General features: G+C 42.2%; 1 long non-coding RNA gene across 1 annotated transcript in view; it reads right to left on the bottom strand.

The window, feature by feature from the left end:
* The window catches only part of LOC138068945 (uncharacterized), a 203734-nt gene that overhangs the window by 117002 nt on the left and 64557 nt on the right, over positions 1 to 22175 (bottom strand). The gene's annotated exons all lie outside the window — the stretch shown is intronic.

The following is a 22175-nucleotide window of genomic DNA, read 5'->3' as shown; positions in this document are numbered from 1 at the left end:
TATATAGAACGAGAGAGAGAGAGAGAGAAAATACGTTGGCAAAGAAAAATAGCATTGTTTTTCAACGAGCTACAGATCTAGCCAGAAAACGTTTGAAAACTGAGGTTGTCAACAATTCTTTTCCCCACAGAACTTCTTGAAGAAAACTTGTCGTTTGTCAACCGTTACCAAAGACGGAAAGTAGGGTTTCGATTAGAATCCAGTTGTAACCAAAAAGCCCTTTATCTTTGTCAACATCACCCCTACAACACTGTCTTCGCTAACAAGGAGACACGGATCGTGAGGGTTACTTTGCTCTTCCCCGTGACAGGACCTGACATGACGGGAGACAGGATACAGGAACGGGGCAGACAAATGGAAAAGAACATAAGGCTCTAGGCACACTCAGTAACACAAAAATACCGCTTTTGAAGACTCTGCAAGCTTCATTTTTACACAGCAAAATGGTATACAAAACCTTCAAGGATTCCCACTATCTTCTGTGAAACTTGATGCTGAATCTGGCCTGTTGAACACACATTTGTACTAGAAAAAGTGTGCAGAGCGTACACCCCTGGTTATCTCACCACTCTTATCTCATGATTCAAAAACTCTCCCATCTCAATATCTTGGAATAACAAAGCTGCACTTCAAAACTGTGAATGCCAGTATCTTTGCAGATCCCTCCTTTTCTTTTTTTGGTATCCAATCCTTGATTTTTATCCCAAAGCACGGAATTCAACACATACAAATTCAACGCTACATCCAAAAGCAGACTTTGCTCCTAGTGGGCCAGATCCTCTATTGATACAAATCAATACAGCTCTATTTAGCCTAAGTGCATTATTCACACTGTGAATCCAGCCCCTGGGATCCTTGGGCTTGCTTACAGGAAAAGTCTGCTTTTAATTTTAAATTTAAAAAAAGAAAAGAGAGAGCCAGAGAGAGACAGAAAGGGGGGGGGGGGGGGAGGGAGAGAGAGAGAGACAGAGGGAGAGAAAAGAAAAAAGTTTTTGAAATGTAGGCTTCCTGGGCTTGCATGAGGCCCCTCTGCAGGTTTATTCCATTTTGTTTGTACTGTCATTGCTGGAAGTTCACATGCAGCCATGGGACAGGTTCATTCCACCAGGAATGCACAGCATGGCCAAACCAAGAGCCAGGATGGCTGTTGCCTTGGTCAAAACATTCTCACGAAAATTTCAGTTTTGGCATCACCCATCTCCTGGGAAGCTTGTTCCCAGTTTTACCAAACTCTTTGCCTTTGAGATAGGAGAGGAAACAGTGTTTGAAACCCTTTATTTGCACACGTACAAGCCAGAACTGAACTACAACTGTTTTGTTTAGCAGTTTCCTTTAATTTTATGTTAAAGGATTCAAGCCATCCTTAAAAGCAAAGCATTTATGGAACAAAACAGTCGTTTTGGAGTGAAATAAAATATTTATTTTGACACAAAAGAGTCTGCTCCTTCCCTTTCACTGTTTGATTTCTTAACTTTTTTTTATTTCACTTCAAAAAAAACATACTTATTTTAATTTTTCTGAGCTGCTAGAGAACAAAAATAATCAATTATCCATGCTGCTCTGGATAAACCATGTATAAATCACGAATAAAAACATACATTACTTCCCTGTGCCATAAACTACTACTTGGTGAAAAGCAGAACATAACAGGAGTCTTAACTTATTCACTGCCTTTCTTTGTCTTGTTTTTCACTTAAAGATTCAAGCGTGGATCTTGGCACAACCTTAGAGCAGCTACACTCCTTCCATGTTGTTATACTACCATCTACTGATAAAAGGATGCTACTTCTCCCAGATTTTATCTCCTGTCTTAGTCACCTTGATGCAACATGCAATATTTCAACTCAGGCAGAGCTGGAAAATGAGCAGTAACGGTTACTTTAAGTATTATCACCTCAATACTCTTTGCAGCAACATGAACGTATTCATAGAATAATTGACCGCACTCCAGACCTCTCTTAGAAAATTAGTTATTGGGGGATTTCTCTCTGTTACTTTATTTTTTTCAATGGAAAAAAGGCCAAGAGATGGCAAATCAACACCAAAAGTCTTTTGTAACCTAGAAGGAAGAAGGATGGGCTAGTCTTTTGCTTAAATGAGGAAACAGTAAACTGCTTGTTTAAAGAAACCTAAAAACGTACTTATATTTAAAAAAAAAACAATTTTAATCCTACAAAATATTGTTTGCTCCCCATTATTAACAGAAGGAAAGACAGTAGTTGGGCTTTTTGCAGTGTTCCCAGGCCCCTCTAGGGTGTACTCAGCACTTCCAGCACGCAGGTCCTGGTGAACACCTGGGAAAAAAGCCTCATTTGGAATTACTATTCTGTTTGAAAAAGGAATTGAGACTAGAGAGAAAAACTGAGGACTCTTTGTAAGGTCTCCAAATGAAACAATTGTAAGTGTCAGTTAATTTCATATCCTCTGCCCTTCTCAGATATACTCAAAATAGGAAGAGTGGCAAGCGCTTTTTATTTTAATCAGCATGATTTGGGGCTAATTAGAAGTTAGTAATTAAGAAAAGACCGTGCTCTGATGGATGTTTTTACAGGTTACATTGTTGATTCAAGAAATAAGACTGTTCACCTTTAGGTATTGTCAGTCAGATTAGTTTAGCTGGGAAGAAATTAAATGTCAGTTTTATCTTGCTTCATCACTGCTCTTTAATCAACGTCGATGCATTGCTTCCCCCTATCGTTCCTCCATCAAAGGCTGACCTGGAAATCTGACACTGAGCTTTCCAACTCCAGCTCAGCTAATTAAGAACTTTGTTATTCCACCTTCCATCTTTTTAAGAAAAGTAAGAAAAGCGCCAAAGAGACTCTTGCTTTCATGTGGAAAAGCATCAGCAGGAGGTTAATAATAATTATTAAAATGACTGACGGCTCAGGCTACGCTACGACTCAGCCGAGCCCTATAGTCCGAGCCCTATATAGCCCTATAGCCGAGCCCCATAGCTGCAGAAAGGTAAAAGCTAAGACAAGTTTGGCCCTTAATTCCTACAGCAAAGAAATGAGATTTTATATTATGAAAGAAAACAGCTCCCTATCCTCAGACTACAGGAATAACCTAAAATTGTCCCGTAACTCAGAAAGGTGCTAATATTTACCTTTGCATCTAGCCCTTTCAGCATGGTAACCACATCCTTGTTAAATCACTGGGTGTGCTACAGATCAGCAGAAGGAGCTCTCAGATCCTTTCCAAAGCAGACAACCGCAGACAGCGCAGGCTACCTCCAAGGAACTGAAAACATGGCTGAGCTATATCCAAGACAGGTTTACTGGATTTCTTTGCGCATAAACACAAGCAGAGGAGATTGTTGAACACTTGTATGCCATAAATCCTAGGAGTCCTAAGCACAGACTAAGATCCCAAGATTCTAGGAACTGCACAAAATGACAGCCCCTGATCTCAAAGAGCTCGCAGTGCAAGCATGAAAAATAGAAATACCCTATGGAGGCAACTTGTAACATGATGGCGCATGAACAGTGGAAAAAAGGGAAAAGAACAAAGAATTCTTGATCAGTACAGCATCATCACTCCCTTGCCTTTGACAAGCTTTGAGCAGGAGAGGAAGCATGGCTTAAATATTACAAACATTTTTGAAGATATTCACTACCTTTCCCAGAGTCCATGGGGAACTCATAAGGGCAGATACTGCAAAAGTGCATGCTGGAAAACTTCACTGGCAAAGAATCAATTAGTTGTGGCCTGTCAGAAGTGGGCCTAGATTTGTCAATACTACCTAAGAGTGATAAGCAGGATGGATATGTGCTGTGAAGGCTCTTCGATAAAGAGACAGTCAGGACTAGTGATGAGGACTCGAGAGGCAGAAGCAGGTCAGAGCTCCTTGGACGTTCAGTCCAGTAGAATAACAAAAGTGGGAATTCCTGGGCAAGAAGTTTTCTTCTGTTGTGCTTCTGGAAGATAAATATTATACGCATTTTCTGAACATAAGCAGAAGGTGCACATGAGGCATGTATTTGGCTCATATCAGCGTTTTCTTATTCAAAAGCAAACAGTTATCAAGAGGCTCAAATTTTGTTGGTCTAACTGCTCGGGGGGGGGGGGGGGGGGGGACGACGACAACAGCATGAGCACTTAGCATGAACTGTTGCTTATATTATCTCACCTGAAAGACCTGTAGACCTAACAATTTAAGCAAGCTCTGAAGGCGTTCACAGGATTACTCATGTGAGAAAGACTTTTTTTTTTTTCCCCCTGCACAATAATGAAGACTCAGAACTCCAAGTGGATTTCAATGGCTGGATTTTAAGTGGAAGATGGGGAAAAGGTAAAAAATTTGCTATTTTTTTAAATTTTTTAAAGGCCGACATTATATTTTAGTATATAGGTTTTTAGGTGAAAAAACCGTCACTGAAGAAATGATGCTTCTTGGAGTGCCCACTACCTATCTCCAAGTTCTCTCCTAGCTCCAAAACAGGTCTGTGCAGCAGTTCCATCCTGACCTAGCCTTCATCCTACATCTGTTTCAAGCACGACTCCAGGTAATTCTAGCTCCAAAGGCCCTCAGTTCCCAAACCCAAATTCTAACCCACAGCAGGGCATGGTGAGTCCCTTCCCAGCTCTATTTGATATCTGGGAAATTACAATACATCAGTAGACAGCTTGGCTTCCACGTATTTCTGAACCATTTTCTTTTTTCAGGCCACGAGGGGGATGTCTCATGGATAAAAGGTTGAGTAGAGGCACTGAAAGGCTAAGCTCAAGTGTTGGCACTGCCACAAGCACCTTCTGAGATTGCTGGTAAATTCCTTAATTTCTCAATACCTTAATCTCTCAGCTGCAAAATGAAGGTTTCTTAACTTATGGGTTTTGTGAAGATCAATTCTTTAGGAACAGTGCAAAGCAGCACTACATTATCTACAAAGGGACCTTGGTTATACTGTCATTCTGTCTCTAGTGCTACCTCATGGATTGCACATTTCCTAGAGCACATAGGTTTGATTCTGCAAACCATGCAAGCACATGCTTAAAGTTTCACTGATTTTTAAATGACTTGCAGAATCAGGGCCCATACATCCATCACAGATATTTCCAAACATGCCGCTGATGAAATAAATATCATCTTAGTGTTCGTATTATCATCCGGTGTTTTGGGGCCATCTCATAAAGGCGCTTATGTGCAACAATGCCTAAGCAAAATGGCTTGATTTAAGAGGGCTGAGGGAACACTTAGCGGAGAATTTCCTGGCTTCAGTTAGTTGCAGTCAGAGCGTTAAGATTATATTTCAGTGTCAGTATATTGTTTTTATTTGCTTTATTAAATTTGCTTTAACTTGCATTGACATTTTCTTTCCCTTGTTCCTCAGTCTCTCAGCTGTAAACATTCTAGTTGCTGAATTGTTTTGCCATGTGTATCAAAAATAAAAGTTAATGCAATAGGAATTCTTAAGGTCTTTTCACCAAGAAGGGAAATCAAGACCCAGATAGTGAAGCTTTTGCTTGGCTTCCAATCCCAGCCCAGGCAGATCAGTCAGGAGCTTTTGATTAAAACATGAGCTTCACCATAAGACTGCAAGACCCAGGATTTATTCTTTCAGGAGGCCACAGAGTTACTGCAACTGGGCATTGTTCAAATTAGCCACCCCCTCTCTTGCAGATGGGGCAGTTACCACGTTAGTAACAGTAGGGAACGCTACTGATTACAGCTGTAGGCAAAAATTACACAGTACCAAGTTTTCTAAAGACAACTTTGGCTTCAATGCATGCAGCGTTGCACATTTTTGAGGGATAGGTGGCAACGTGATGGGCTTTGCTTACTGGAAGCTGACTCAGAAAAATCAATGCAAATGTAAGTTGCATACTAGTGTACTGTGGCACATCTCTGCTTTACACACCAGTTAGAGAATTCGGTTCTGCAAAAACTATTATTTTCAGCTTTTCAAAGGAGGTTAAAGTTTCAGATTTGACTGTAAACAACGGTCCAAAGGAAAGAGGAGAAAATGTCCAGGTCAAACAAAGCTTTATACCAGGTGTACAATTGTTCTAAAGTATCTAGCCTCTGTGCAAATAAATTAGCTCTGCATGTCGACCTCTGAGCATGCTTCTGAGACGTTGCATGAGGCTTTACAGAGTGCCAGGAACTGACCCTATAATATAGGGGGGGGGGGGAGTAACACAGGGCTACAGCAAGGGCTACTGTATTTGCTGTCAGGGCTCTTTGGCAGGCAGGACTCTGCAGGAGTCCAGTCCCCAGCTCCAGGACACCATGCAGATTGGGTCTGACAGTGGGCAGAGAGGAGTCACAAAACAGGGATGAAATGCTGCACTGCCAGGGGAGAGATGAAAAGGCACCAAATAAGTCTTGGCATAATCCGTAAAATAAAGCAGGATGGGACAAAGCCAGTCTGAATGGAAGTCAGATTTTTGACCTTCCCAGGGATAGGGGACAAGACTTATGTTTTGGCCTCTCTCTCCAATATTCAGGAAAGGGCATGACTCACTAGCAAAACTACCCGGCATGGGAGCTGAGTGAAATAGCTTACACCACGTAGCTGGAATCATCTTGCCTGAGCAAGAGAAAAGGAAAAATGAGTCTTATCGCCTCTGTCCCTATTATGCAGCACATCTGTAGGTCTCCAAGGACAGTTCCACCCCGCATTAATCCCCCTCAAAGACCGAGCAGTCCAACTTGCTGGCCATATTCCTGTTAGCTTCCTGACTATCTTCTGAAACATCAGCCTCCAGAGGCCTTTAGAGACATATCCTCCCCCTAGAGATGATCCCAAGTGGTCTCTACTCTATTTCAGAGCCTTGCCATACATATGAATATAAAAAGAACTGATGCAAGCAAAAACGTTCACAGCAAAACTGTCAATATTTCTCTTTCTTTGTGCACAGGGGTTGCTGAACTCCCCAAGAACTGGTGATCTCCTGCACCAAAGTGTAACCTAGAGACATTGGGGATGAGCAAGTAACAAGCCACAGCTTTCAGGTGTTCACAGATATTGAGTAAATTGCATCTGTAACTTTGTTCCTAATGTGCAGCGATTACTTGATTTACTCTGCTGTGCAGTTCAAGTGTCCTTTGGTTCAGCCCAACCCACTAGTGACAAAACCCCATGGTAATCAGTATGCAACACACTGCAGTGGGATAGGCCCAAGCTGTTGAAGGAGGACTGGGAGAAAGCTAATTTTTACAAGCCAGTTTTTTTTAATATTTTCTATGGATTTTTTTTTTTTTTTTTTAAGGATAGGGAAGATGGGAAGTGATACAATTAACAGCAATGCTGGAATTTGTGACGGCTGCTGCAGATTCAGCCCCGTGAGCTGGCACCAGTGGCACACCAAACTGGGTGAATATGGATTGCTCCATCAAATGTGTGTCTTTAATCCATGGCGAAACCATTTGATGTGCTTCAGGCACAGCATTTCACTGTTACATTTGCCTGGGATTATGCCCAGATGAACGAACTGCAGTGCCAGCCTATGCTCTTTGTTCTGTCAATGCTGTTGCCAGTCTCAAGGGTGGAAAAGTCCTGACATCAGTGACATGAATAGGTCAAACATCAAGTGGTCCTTCGAAGATAAATCACTGCAGGTGTCTTTTATTCACCTTCTGCTTTCTGAACCTTTAGGGCACGTTTGCTTTACGTTTCTCAGCTTTACTTCTCAGCTGTACAAACTAGTGCTTTTTAAAATGAAAATTGCAACTCTAGTTCATTCTCTTGCTTCTAGATGCTATGTCTTTAAGAGAAAAAAGAAATATTGCAGTGCAATTTCCAGGGCTGGCAGTGTTTTTTCTCTGACCTGAGGAGGTCAGCACCAACCTGCAGGCCACGTGCCATCTTGCAGGCCGTGTCCTTAGGCTGCCTGTGACAACTGCCTATACGGGGATCTGTACAGGACCTACACGTGTAAAAACAACTCCTTTCAGCTTTCAGTCAAAGCCCTTTGGGTCTGCATAGTCTTAAGGGCAGAAGTTCCTTTTGCAACACCTTTAAGAGTATGGTTGATTTATAGAAAACCTTTTGCTAGTAAGGCCTGCCAGGAGGATTCACTGATCTTTCTATGTCACAGTCTAAAGCACTGATCAGAGTGTCACGGACCCATGGCATCAGCCCCTTTGGAAGGGAATTCCTGCCATGATGTACAGCAATAAATAGTCACAAAGGCTGCAGGAGAGCAGTGTCAAACTTATTAGGAGGGCAAAGCTGTCAACAAGCCTGCTAGGCTACTCCTGCCTGTCCACCGCACCGAGGATCATTTCCAACCCATTAAAGGCTTTTTAAGATCCTGATTCAGGCCCAACATTACCCTTTCTAACCTAGGTCATTCCTAACACCCTTTGCCCTAGCTCTCTCCAGGCAGCACTAGGAGGACAGTGGCCAACGAATGTGATTGATTTTAATGTTTGAAGGGAGCACTGATTCACCTGCTCTGAGATGCCTCTTTATAAAGGCCAGAAAATCCTTCCTGGTCACTGCTGGATTAAGCCCAGGAATGTTTGCACATGGCTCTTCAGATCCAAACAGCCAGGTGTAGTTTAGCCCATGCTTGGAGTTCCGCTTTGGTTTTCTCTTTTAAAAATATCAACAAGGAAAAGAAAATATCCATGACAACCAGACAACTGTGGAAACTATCTCCACCACACCAGTGACGTTCTCTCTGCTGGCCTACACACTGCACCCACCACACAGACTGCTAATCCCCTGTAAGGAAGAGTAGGGCAGAGATCAGCAGTCAAGCAGCTTGAGCAAACAGGTCCACCTCTTCTCTCCACGCTTCATGGAGTTCCCCAAAAGGGAACAGCCTGGCTCAGGCCATGTTTGAGACCGTCCTGCAGGGCTGTTAAGTGAATCTGGACAGGAGGACAGCCTCTAGCTACCAAAGGAGAAGCAATGTAGACATACCCGTAGTAGCCTGGCACCACATCACGGACATTTGGTTCAGACCAAATCTACAGCCTCTAGACACCGAGAGTGTGATGTTCCACTTTTTCGTCACTAATAAACCCGTAAGGGCAAGGAAGGCTACAGGAAAAATGAGAACCAGTGGAGCAGAACAGCCCCCTGAGGGTGGAGGGGTTTTTTGGTTTTTGGTTTTTTGTAGACTAATTAAAACAAAAAGTATACCATATCTCAACCCTTAATAATAGTTAACCAGAGGTCTCTTTACTTGAGCATGCTACATGGAAGCCCATATGCAAAGGCAAAAATATTTTGCAAAGCAGCGTGCCACAACTAAGGGTTTCCCAGCACTTCTTTTTAAACAAAATTAGCACCTGAAAGTATTTTAGATACCAAGGAAGAGATCGCTAAGCTTAACACACATATTCAGACCCTCCAGCCAGGAATGAAATCTTAGGCATACCTCACTGCATGGTACGCTACAGGACACCATTACTATTAACAGGAGATATTTCCGCAAAAGATCATTTCTACTCTAGAATTAGATAGTGGCCTGAATAAGCAAAACACTGTCAAACTCCAGTGGGTAGCTCTTGCTTTTGCTTTTTTTGTGTAGAGAGTTTATTTACTCAGCCCCACCCAGGGCTCAGACAGAATCTCAATGTTTACAGAGGTAATAAAATATCATGGAGAGAACAATTTACCCGACTGCCAAGAGGACCAGGAACAAAAGTAAAATGACAGCATTAAAAAAGTCCTAGGCCTAAATCCAATAAAGCCTGCAGGCTTCTAACACCCCACAGAAATCGCTTGCTCATTACATACTTCTAGATGAGGGAACGCTGGTTACATCCGAAACCATGCGGCCGAACAACCTGAGATCCACGTTATTAATTTCATCCCACTGTCAATCACTTTCCAATCCACCCCGCTGATGCTTTCCACCCTGATCTTCAATATGTCTTATGTGGATTGAATTTTCAAGTGACCAGCACTGATTGAACTCTCTCCCTATTAAAGCTATCATGGACATCAACAGGAGCCACACTGAATGCTCCTAGGGCCTGACAGGCGAGAATCAACAGCAAAGGCTGCAGCTGGGCAACATGCCTTCTGGTGCAGTCTCTATCACAGAGGAACAGCTCAAGATGACCCAGTCCTGCTGTCTGTGGGCAGCAGTACATAGTGGCCTCATCTCTACTCTACAAGCGTGCTCCTGGCCCTGGAGAGCAGCACTGCAGCTACCAGCCCAAGACTGTGGGCAGCTGAATAAATTCAGCACTCAAAACGAGAGGCTCTGTGGGTCTGTCCTGGGCAATATTAATACATGCAAGAAGGTCACTGCAGACCAACCTTATTTTTGACTTGGTGGTTGTATTTTAGCAAAGTAAATAAGCCAAACATATGCACAGGCTTGGCTTAGAAACAGATTAAAAAAAATCCGCAAGGGTGCCTTGTACTCAAAAACTGTTCTGTGTGTTGCGGCCTGCCCAGATTCTCCTGAAACACAGGCTTTTCTTTCTGAACCATAATTAACGTTTTTGCAATATTGTCTCAGAGTTCGCCAAGGCCATCTGATGAATCTGACTAATAGGAGAAGATGCTTTTAACCCGTGGGCTGCCAGACAGCTGGGTGGCTCCTCGGTCACATATATTTTGCTGTCAGGTTGAAAGAAAGGCAGCAGATTCAGGGTTAAGCACTACTCCTGTCATGATTGCCCTGAACTTGCCCAGTTAAATTGCAACAGCATGGGTCTCCATAATTATCTAATTGTTAGTGTTGTGCCTTTACGTAATTTATGATGTAGCATTAAAGCCTGACCTCTGGTTTGAGATGAAGTGCAGTACTGCTGACATCCAAGCTCAAATTAGTAGGTAAGTAAGCACCCAATTAACGATTATGCCACTGAGCTTTCATTTCAATCTGACCACACTGCTACACTAATCAGTTTTCTAAGCCTTTCACCTTCCCCATAACTAATAAGCATTTCTCCTGCTTTTTATGTCTGCAAAAGCCTTGTTATCCTCATAAAAAGCACTCCAAGATTGCTGCTTCCAGTAATTCCTGCATTAAGCCACTGGCCCAGTGGCATATTACCAGCTCTCTAGCCACCAGTGGCCAATGAGTAAACCCAAGGCACAAAGTGGCAGCTCACCTATACTATATCAGACTGCTTCTCCACTTCTTCCCACTGTAGCTTGTAACCTATAACCAGTATCCTGGGACCAAATTCTGCTAGATCGCTGTAGTGGAGTTGCTTTTGACTCAAATCAGGGCAATTTTGATGAGAATGTGGTCCTGCCAAGAAGGTCACACAGCTCCAGATGCAAGACAAGGGGACTGGACTTCAAACCATGTTTTGCAGGTAATTTTTGCCATATTAAAAAAAAAACAGAGGCAAGAGCATCAAAGGATCTGGAGTTTTAATCCAAGATCCATGAACTAACTTTTATTTGCCACGAGCAAGGAATGGAAGCGTGCATGGAAGGACTTTGCCTACACCAACAGCTCAGCTCACGTGTTAGACACCATATCATATGTTGCATCACTGATAAAAATGCCGAGCCCTTGAAAATTTGAGTTGCAGAGCTGAAGATCTGTTCCTCTTGGAAATAGATTCCTAACGAGTAAATATGTTTCTATATAGGTATAATAAACAGCCACAACTCAAGGCCTAGGTAACATCATCTGCAGCTCTGCATGATTACAGAAATCAGTGCTGAAATATAAGCTTATGTGGGGGGAAAAACCCCACTTCGTTGCAGCCCAGTCCACTTTGTCCTCTCTTAACTTGCCCCTCCAGCAATTTTCTAGAGCTCCTCTAATCTCAAACTTTTCCATCTTCTCCTATCTTCATAGCACTTGCATTTTTTTATTACTAACCAGCTATTTAAATCTGATCTCAACTGTATAGGGTACAGCTTTGAAAAAAGGTGGTTTCTCCAAGGAAAAAAGCTGTGCTGCCACTAGACCAGACAAGCACTGCAAAGATAACGTAGGAGCGTGCAGCAAAACACAATTCCACCCCTCATGCAAGGAACCAGCACACTTCTGATAGAATCACGTACAGCTAAAAGCACTAAGGCATAAATAGGTGCAGCAGGCAGCATCAGGAGGAGGGGGAAAAAAAAAAAAAAACAAACCACACACACAATTAGTGTCAGGCTTAAGATTTGAATAACATGTCAGAGAACACAATATAAAAATAATCTTACCTTCAAAATAAAGAATGGTAGGAAAAGCTGCATGTTATAGGAAATTAGTTGTGTGAAATGCACAGAAAAGCTGGCAGATTCATATAGCTATAGAGACTAATTTCCTGTTTCACTGTGGAGACAGCCCAGATCAGCTGGACTTAATATAGCCTTCTCCGTGGCAGCTGGGTCAAATATTGGCCTAAGCACTAGAAAATTGCCTGCCATGTGGATGAGTTTAGTGCACAATAAGCTGTGTGGTAAATAAACATGTTTAGCATGCTTGAAAATAGATAGCATGCTCAAGAGTTATGACACGTCCAGACAGACACAGCCACAGAGTTGCTGCAAATTAGCTCACTCAGGACAACTCCTACATGTGACCCACTTTTAAGAGCCCACAAGCAATTTTCTGCATGACAACAAAATGTTGTAATAAGAGCCACGTGTGCAAGGACCAAAATACCATCACTTCCTCGCACCTTCACCTAAATATGACCATCCTAATGGCAATGCATTCAAAAAGACACTCCAATTTAGAAGGCATTGCAGCCGACTCTCCTTGGCTGATAACGCCCTGAAGTCATGACACAGTTTCTAGTAGCTTTGAAAAGCAGCTACCTCTTTCCGGGCCTCGTTCACATACAACATGGCACTGACTATCCAGCCCATTTTCTGTTAGCAGCTACAGCAGCCAGCTCACACCATCGCCCACATGTTTTTTCAGTGGCACTAATGAGTACCCCAGTGGATTAGGGACTGGACTGCCCACTCATCTCCTACAAATTACCACAGATTTAAAGAAGAAAAACTATTAGGGAATCTATAAGGACTTAAGCCCGGGTTTTATAGCTACCCTTGCCCTGGCTGAGTCAACAAGAACGCACTGTACCTGACTAATTGGGAGTCACTCTGCCTTCTGACATTCGTGCCTTCAGCTCTTACTCCGAGCTGCTCAGAGGAGACTTGGGAATGTTTTAAATTATTGATGAAGACAGGAAACCTATCTCTGAAACGCCTTTGGCAAACTCTTAATATTCGGGGATTTGGTATTGCAAAAGACAATGCCTCCCTTCACTCTTGCTGTTGATGTCTCTTGCCCATTTGCTCACACTATAAAATTACAGTTTCTGATTAAGTCCATACAGTATGGAGAGGCAAATGGAAAGTGCATTGTTTATAGCTCTGAAAGCTTCCAGGTAATCCATCTTTGGTGCCAGAGTCTGCAAACCTCCTCCATTTGCAGAATTTTCATTGATGACAGGAGTCCTCAGAGAAGCCAACCCAAAGCAGTCAGTTGTCATAGACATATTGGATAATTACCTTAATTATTTATAATAGCACCAGTAAGCAAGGCAGCACTGAACACACAGGGTCCTGGCCTGGACAGCTCACATTTTAATCAGACATGAATAGAGGGAGCAAGATGGAAGGCAGGGATGAAATACAGGCTGCCAGGTGAGTTTATTAATACTTTGGGAAAGGGTTCATTAATAAAGGAGAATTAGTTTTTTCAGACCCTTTGACATGAGTGTTAAACCCAAAACCAAGTACTGTGGGGTAAAGAGATTTTCCCCACATTTTTAAAGACAATATAGCCATATTCAAACCTAACAAAGCCCTACAGAAATCAAATTATTTTCTCTCAACTCACATGGTTTCAGATTAACTGCTTTAGCTCAGGCTGCGATAATTGCATCTTCAAAGTTAGCAAAGCTGAGTGAAATCTCCTTTGGGATCTTGACAGAATTTGGGACAAAGCTAACAAATCCAGAAGGGCTAAGAGATAGGAGGGAACAGTAGCCACTTTGCTTATTTTCATTTTACTTTGCTGGCTCAGGACAGCATTTCTCACAAACGACTCTCTGGTTGATACACAGGTATTACATACACCATCCTCTCAGAAAAAAAGGACCAGCTACACTGGTCACTATCACTTAGGTAAGAAAGTGGCTTCTAATTACTAATGGATAATGCTTCAGCACTACCTTTGGGGAAGGGAAAAGAAAAAGCCCAAGGGGAGACCAGTGACCTGTCTGCTGTCAGCTGGCAACTTGTGGGTTAGCCAGGACCAGCACCTACCTCTCGAGTCCCAGACCTGCACCCCTACTACCAGACACTGCTTTGCCATTCATTCAGGTTTCTTCAGGCATTACATGTAAACTCTGACTCTCAAAATCTGCATAAGGACCCATAAATATGTATACATATGTATATATACACACACCATATACATAGATATATATTTATACGCACAAACACAAGCAGAGTCTGCCTTTCTTAAATAAGAAGAGTTTTACCTGGATACGTCCACCTGCCCATATTGAGGGCAGCAACAAAGGCTGAACTTATCTTTAACCTATGGATTTTGCAACTGCTGACTGCCAAAACGTGTTCTCTCAGCTGGCTGGTGTACTGGTCATTCGATAATCAACCATCTTTTATTATCCATTAGGGTACATTAAGGTTAAAAAAACAAAAGACAAAAAGCACAGATTTGGAGCAAGGATCCCATTCTTCTCGTCTTTCTAATTTTCTGTCCTCAGAGGAAGCTTATACTTTTTCCATTTGAAAAGGATAGAATTACTGCAAAAGGTATGTCTGCACTGACAGATCTAGCTTTCTTTTCCTTCTCAACAGCTGGGTTATTATTAGAACTGGCAGAATAATTCATAATGAATAATTTGACACTTCTTTTTTCATACATACATCACAAGTTGCCCACATTTATTTGTTACTCCAAATTATTCACCATAGACTTTCTGCCAATAACTCCCAAAGGGGTATTACTGATACAATATATTCCTTTTTTTCCCCCCTCCTATCAGGAAATCCTTTCACTAAAGTCAGAGCGGGAAGCATTAATTACCCCTTTTTTAAAGGTAATAACTCATCATCCGTAATCATTCCTCAGAGATGAATGCTAGTGTGACGACCCAAACTACTGCAGAGCTTGAACATGAGGAAGAACAGCTCCAGCTTTCTGGGTCATGTCCTTGCAGAAAGGAATCTCTGCTGGAGTATGGTCTTTTCAGGACTGCCTGTGTCCATAAGAGATCATTTCTCTCTGGTCTAAGAGACTCAGATAGGAGCCACCAGAGTCTTTAAGCCACTGAGTGTGATCATTGCACTGTGTAGGCTCTATTTTGAAAGGTTAAGTGGAACTTAAGCAGTGAATAGACCTCGTTTTGGTGCCCAGGACAAAGGTGAATATAGTCCTTTGTGCATTTAGTAGCATGTTACATGCATTCCCTTTTGTGGCCAGTTAGTTTTCATTTGTAATGGTGCGAATCAAATATAGCCCCAGAGACAAATTTCTGCTAAGCCCCCAGGTAAATCAATACACAGCTAGAGGAAAAAAAATACAGTCCATGAATGCAGCCGCTGAGCTACCACTGGTCTCTCCTCAGCAAAAGGACAAATGTACACTTCTCATTCCTCTAAGGACAGAGCTTGCCCAACATCATGTCAGTGCAAAACCAAGCCAGTCTGTGACATATAGGTTCAATTACAAAAACCAAAGACCCAGGCTAGAGACATGGACACTACAAGAGCTCCCCTAATCCACTGAGAATTGCCTGTCCCCGGCTATCTGAAGGCTGTTAGTTATTTTAAGTTCAACAGGTGAGCTTAACCAACCTGTTTAACATACAGCATCCAGTTAAAAAACGGAAATAAGCTAAACATATTGGCATTCTGGCACCTCATGCTGAATAATTCATACATAAGGTGCTGCAGAAAAGAAATATATGTTTTTGGTCCACAGTAGATCTTTAACCAGAACATTTAAGAACAATCCTCAAATGTATAGGTCCAGCATTAATCCTCTTGTGCAGAATCAAAAGAGATCATTGTGACTGCAGTCTACCTCCATCTTTACCATTTCCCACGGAGATTTGAATTTCCTTATTTGATTTTGCCCCGAACTGATCAGGAACACTCACAAAAACACAAAATCACATCTAAGAGAAGATTTGGGTGCTATCCCTGTTCTGGCACAACTGTGTCCACATGAGCTTAGCTCATTTTAAGATAGTAACTGCAGATGCAAACTTGATGCATTAGCAGACGCAAACTCTAAGGAACCAAGACCTCCCTTCCCAAAGCAGGCACCGGCTGAGTTCCAAGCTGTGTGCAGAGGACGCGTCGTACTACAGTCATCAGTGCATCAATTCTCTCCTTGGTTGCTCTGAATATGGCCTCTTACTGAGCACCATATGCATGTTGATAGCTGCCATTAAAAATCATCATTACCCACACCGGTCCCTCAAATACAGTCAGTGGAATATAAACTCAGAATCCCAGCATGGTAACTGTTGGCAAATGATGAGTTTTAGTATTATACTCAGCCAAAGTACACAGCTACTTTATTCTTGGCCAACGCTACATCCTTTCTGAGACACCTAAACCTATGTGCAAAGTGACAGCATTGCTGCAGTTACATCTTTAATCACAGCAGTGGTTAAAAGCCAAAAGTAAGCTAAACATATTGGCATTCTGGCACCTTATGCTGAATAACTCGTACATAAAGTGCTGCAGAAAAGAAACATATGTTCTTGGTCCACAGTGACTTTACAGTAAAATATTTAAGAACCCGCTTCGGATGTATACATTCAATATTAACCCATGGCTACAGTGTCAGATAGTCTATCTGCACTTCCCTATACTCATTCAGTGCGCTGATGAAGCATGTACGCACAATAAAGATTCAAATCCATACAGCAAACAAATTTTTCAGATTATTCAAGCATTTTGAACACTTCTTTACAGAGAATTTAGATGGTGACCCACGCTGTTTCCCTCACGTGCATTACATGAAGCAACATGCAAAGTTGCTCTTCCTCTATAGAGGCATAGCAATAAGGATGGCAAAATTTACTGCACTTTTATAGCATCCAGTCTAACCTACGTTATTTTACATTTAAGGCCTTGAATCCAGTCTCATCACACAACTGAGATCAGAATCAGGTCCAGGATATCTGGAAACACACCCAGACACATGCACACACAGAAGAAACCTTTTGGCATATTAGTGAAGAATAGGCCTTCCAAAAAAACATCCAGTATACAGATGAGCCCTCAAATTAGTACAGAAAGCATGACGACTTCAGCAGTGGTGGCTGATGAAGAGACACACATATACACCTCTGCCACCGATCGTGCTGCTAGGGCATTCATCAAATTAAGTACCAAGAGGAACAACACCTCTGATATCTCTTCATTTGGGGCTCCAGTAAATGAGGCACTAGATTAGGCCTGACAGAGGCCTAATGCAGCTTGAGCTTTTCCTGGTGTAATTAATTGGAACTTCGCCAGCTTGACAAATTGGAATGATGAATCTATCTTGTATGAATAGAAAAAAAATGCATAATCAGTCAAAGATTTAGTTAAGACAGCTTCTCTCTGACTCCCTGCCATAGCTAAATCCATTAAGGCGAGGAAACATCACTTTAAGAAAAGGCACAGCTCTCCGTATGTTCAATTTATAACTTTTTGTTCTTGAATTTAATGGAGCAGTCAACCTGGACAGATTTGACTTTGGAGGGGTGAAGAAGGGGGAGATGGGAAAGGTTGTTTTATTTTTAGCATTCTAATCTTCTGTGCTCCTTAGGTAGTCCGGGAAAGAAAAGATACACTTTGGTCTGAACATGCCCTCACGGGTTTGTATTTTAAATCTTTGGGGCAGCACGAGGGAATCTAATAAGAGCACCTCACATACTTTGCCACCAAGATGATTCTGTGATAAAACTTGCTTGTCAAGTTTTTCCCCTACTAACTTGTTTAATTGCTGGTAACATTTAGGCTTTGCAGGATGTGATGGATTGACTGCTCTGCTAGCACTGCTTTTTCCTCTCTAATTACCACCCAGTTGTAAAGCCCCTTTCCTGACACATTTAATGGAGAGGCAGAGGGAAAACAGGTTTGCTTATTTTAAAAATATATTTTTATCATTCAGCAGTTATTTTCCATACATATATAATTTAAACCACGTGCTTCCCCTCCTCCACCTCACTTGTTCAGCCGTAAGACCTGAGTTTTGAGAAATCAATTAAGCAGCTAATATCCTCATTTGTACTGAATGTTTAGAGAAACTTTACATTTCCTCTTCAAGGCTGCGGGCTGCAAAATAAAAGTTACCCACATGCTATGGAAGAAACGCTTATTGGTTAAGTGAGAGTTGACAATGATGATTTTCATTTCAAACAATCCAGCATTCCTCTTTGGCTCACACACGCTAAAGCGCCAGACAAATGTTTAGCTTACATAATGTAAATGATTGGCTGTAGATTTATTTGACAAATAGTCGAGCAGATATAGCCCTATATTGCACTCACTCATACCCCATGCAACCCCAGTAAAGCCAGCTGGATTTTGCTAGCATAGATAAGAGCAGAATTAGACCCAAACAGTGCAATTCACGCACTGAGCCATTCACTTTTGGCCACTAGCCAGCCTAACAGCCACATTTAAATAAGCCACCTGCTGAGTAGGGAGTTTAAATAGCTAAGTGCTTGGGAGAGCTTTAGCTGAAAAGTATATTGAACTTATGCAATAAGGCATGAAGTGAAAGGATTTCAGTGACAAGGAGTACTAGAGGCCGTATTATGGTCTTGACCTCTTGTTCCAGGGCAGATATAGACTAGTTTTAGCGATCCTCCTCTTCCTTGCCTATGCTACCTAAAATATAGCAGAAAGAAGCTCTGTCTAGAGAGCACACCCTTGTATACACCCATCTATGAAGTGAACTATGTGCACTGAACGCTGAAATTGCTTTTCTCTGTTATCTCTAATAACGCTATAGAGCGGGAATGCTTATTCAGAACACTGTCAGGTTCCCCCTAGACTTCCCTCCGTTTATATGCTGTAGTGTTTCTACTCTTCAGAAAAGGGACTGGGTGAGCAGCAGAGGCAGAAGTCCTTTCTCTGGCTAAGAGCAGGGGCAGCAGCGAGATCCCCCCCTTCCCATGCAGGACCTTACCACTAGGTCTCGTCAAAGTCGCCTCACAATCCCTTTCTATTTGCTTCTCAGCCTCCTTGCTGATGTTAACAAAATTATCTTTAAGCACCTAGATGTTCAAATGAGACTACACCCTGTTCACTGCTGATCAAGTGTGGAAAAAATAAGAACTTTCTGCTATTACCAATCCGGTAACAAAAATCGCTCCGAAGAGAGGGACTGAACCAGGTGACAGGAAGACAAACAATTCTGCTTGCGGTTGCAGTCTGTAACAACAGAAGATTGCAAGAGTGTTGTTTGGCTCTTTCTTAGCCCCTGACTTGTCCAAGTCAAACCTAACCAAGTTAGAGCTGCAAAGACCACTGGGAGAGAGACTTGGCATAAGCCAGGACAGCCCCTCCAGCGCTCAGGTGCTCTTATGCTTGATCACTTTTTCGTTAAACTTCAGATAGATATATCTGGTGCATCATGTCAACCTAGGCAATTCAAACACACCCACACTCTTGCCTTATTTGCACTATTACTGCTTAATGGTCTTTGTCCAGAAAGCCCTTCAAGCCCTTCTACCAGTGGGAAGTACCAGTTCATTTTTTATCTCTTTATCCTCAAACTGTCACATGAATGCCTTCCGACTTGGCGGTCACAGAGAGGTTGTAATGTCAAGTTCAGCAGCTGATACACAGGCCATTACTCACACTACTGCCATTTTCCTTCTAATCTCCCCAGCCTGAGTTGAAAACTCAGTAGCCCCTTAGCTATGCTGCTAGGAAACACTTCAAAAACTTAATTCAAATAAAAAGATGTTAGTTTTGGTGTGGCATAGCTCTTGTTTAGGTTTAGGAGAACATAAAGTGAAAAACTTTAGTGGCAGATATATTGAACCTTCACTCATTACTGCATAACATTACATGGCACAGCTTCTAAGCAATTGGGCATTTAAGGGCTAATGATTAGCCAGCAAAACAGGTGCAGCCAAAAGATCTACGAAACACTACAGAAATGGACTTGCCACAGCAAGTCCCACTCTCCAAAGCAGTTCTGCAAGCATGCTCCAGGAGTGATCTGAACATCAGGTCATCTTTTTTCTGATCCTGTTCTGATGGAGGGAAGGATGTGCCCAATGCTCGTTGTACCAGCTGTGATTTACCCTTTGTTTAACAGGTAGAAAAACTGAGATCAGCCAGTAGGCTGCCTTACCATGACCCAGGTTACGTTACTTCTCACATGACCTCAGGAGGCTCTGGAGACTACAAAAGTAACCTGTAAGCTATTTGCACACATACACCCCCTGCTGCACCTCTCTGCAAATCCTCAAGCACAACCAACATCTGGCTTCACCCTTAGCTCCTCCTTGATGCAATCAGAGAAATAGGCCAAAACACACAACCTGCAAAGCCAAGGCCTGAGTTTGAAATGTCTCTGTGTCTGGGTGTTTGGCTCCAAAGGTTTATTTCAGCCTTTTAGAACTGTAGAAATTTCAATTCAAGCTCCGAGTTCGATTTTTCTCCATCTCCACACTGAAACCCCGATCCCTCATGTACATGCACACACCTGCCCCTTAGACAGGAGGTTTCTTTTTTGTTTGTTTTTTCAATCATCCTTTCTATGCAGGGATGATCAATCACCTATGCCTCTTCTTAGTCGTGTCCCTATTACAGAAGATCCTGTTCCAATAAATGATTAGTGCGCACAGAATGCATTAAAATGAATTATAATAGCAATCCGATCCCCAACGCCTCAGCAGAACCTTTCCATCACAGGTGACAGTTGATTCCCTTGGGCTTTGCTCTGCAGAGAGAGCACCAGACCTCAAAACTCGATCCAATAACTTTGTATGAACCTAACTGTGTGGAATATGCTGCTCTTCTATTGTCCCTGAACTAGAACATTCAACAAGCTGGTATATATGCAACCTTGTCTCAAATAAATGTAAATGCATTTTTCCATAGATTATGTGATTACAGTCTCTATCTGCCTACGGTGCTAAGTTTTATTACAGGCCACCAAAAATAATTAGTTGGTGACCCAGAAAACTGATACATAAAATCCTTTTAATCACCAATATGGCTTTCAATTACATAGTGTAAACTTATTAACCTTTTTACTGCTGAGATTTGATTTATGGAATTCCAGCTGCATTAACACTACAGGAGGAGACGGAAAGCATCTTATATGACGCAGTGGGATTAACAACCGATAGCTGGCTTTGCCATCACAGAGCTTCACAGAGCAAAGGCAGCATCCTGCAAGTCCCCAGGGGCTCATTTCCATCAGGGCTATGTGAAAAGTTTGGTCTGTGGAGTGAGACTGCGTAATTCCTGTCATTCATACATAAACCAGAATACACAGGCCAGCGATGGCTTTCAGAAGGAGCAGTGCATGAGCACTGGCTGTATTAAAAAACAGTGAGGGTAAAGATATGGCTGCATTTGTATCCTTCCTTACCTGTATGGTCAGAAACAACAGCATACTGAACAGAGACACATTGATGCATTCTGCTGCACGGGAATCCTTAACAGTGGCTTTATTCAAACAAAGGTTGAGCAGGGAGTGAAAGGCTATTCATAAGGGTATGTTTGTAGAAAATAGGTTTTTTTTAGTTGCAGTGGAATATTTTTCTCCGGAAACTTCTGGACTGGGAAAAAGAGGGTTTCTTCACTTTTTCCTGGCAAACAAGCAGCAGCTAGTGCTTTGTACAAGGTCTTAGGCATTCCTGGCCACCTTCCCTTAGGGGCTGTGTTTCTAGAGATAACAGAGATCAGCAGGCAAACAGGCTACAGTGAAGCCCTGCTAATTAAAGAGCCAAATTGCTAATCTGAGCTAGATGATGCATCAAGATCCAATAAAAGATATAGGCATCTGAAAGGTAAATACTGCACCATATCACACCTGACTGATTCAGCCAAGGATGAGAAGTCCTGTATTTCTAGCCCATACAAGTCATTTTGTACAAGCCTCAAGAATACACAGAGAAATAATGGAACCTTGCCACAAGAGAAATAATGGATCTTGCCATAACTTCCATTAGCTTCCCCTCCTGCTTCCTGGTGACTCATTATTTATTGTTTAGTGACAATAAAATAGAATAGCAATGTTCTGCAAGATCATTTCTGCTGTGAACACCTAATTACCTCTTTTATAGTCTCAGG

Source organism: Struthio camelus, chromosome 12 (assembly GCF_040807025.1).
Source record: "Struthio camelus isolate bStrCam1 chromosome 12, bStrCam1.hap1, whole genome shotgun sequence".
Taxonomy (NCBI): domain Eukaryota; kingdom Metazoa; phylum Chordata; class Aves; order Struthioniformes; family Struthionidae; genus Struthio; species Struthio camelus.
Note: the sequence above shows the minus strand (reverse complement) of the source record. Positions and strands in the feature narration are given on the sequence as shown.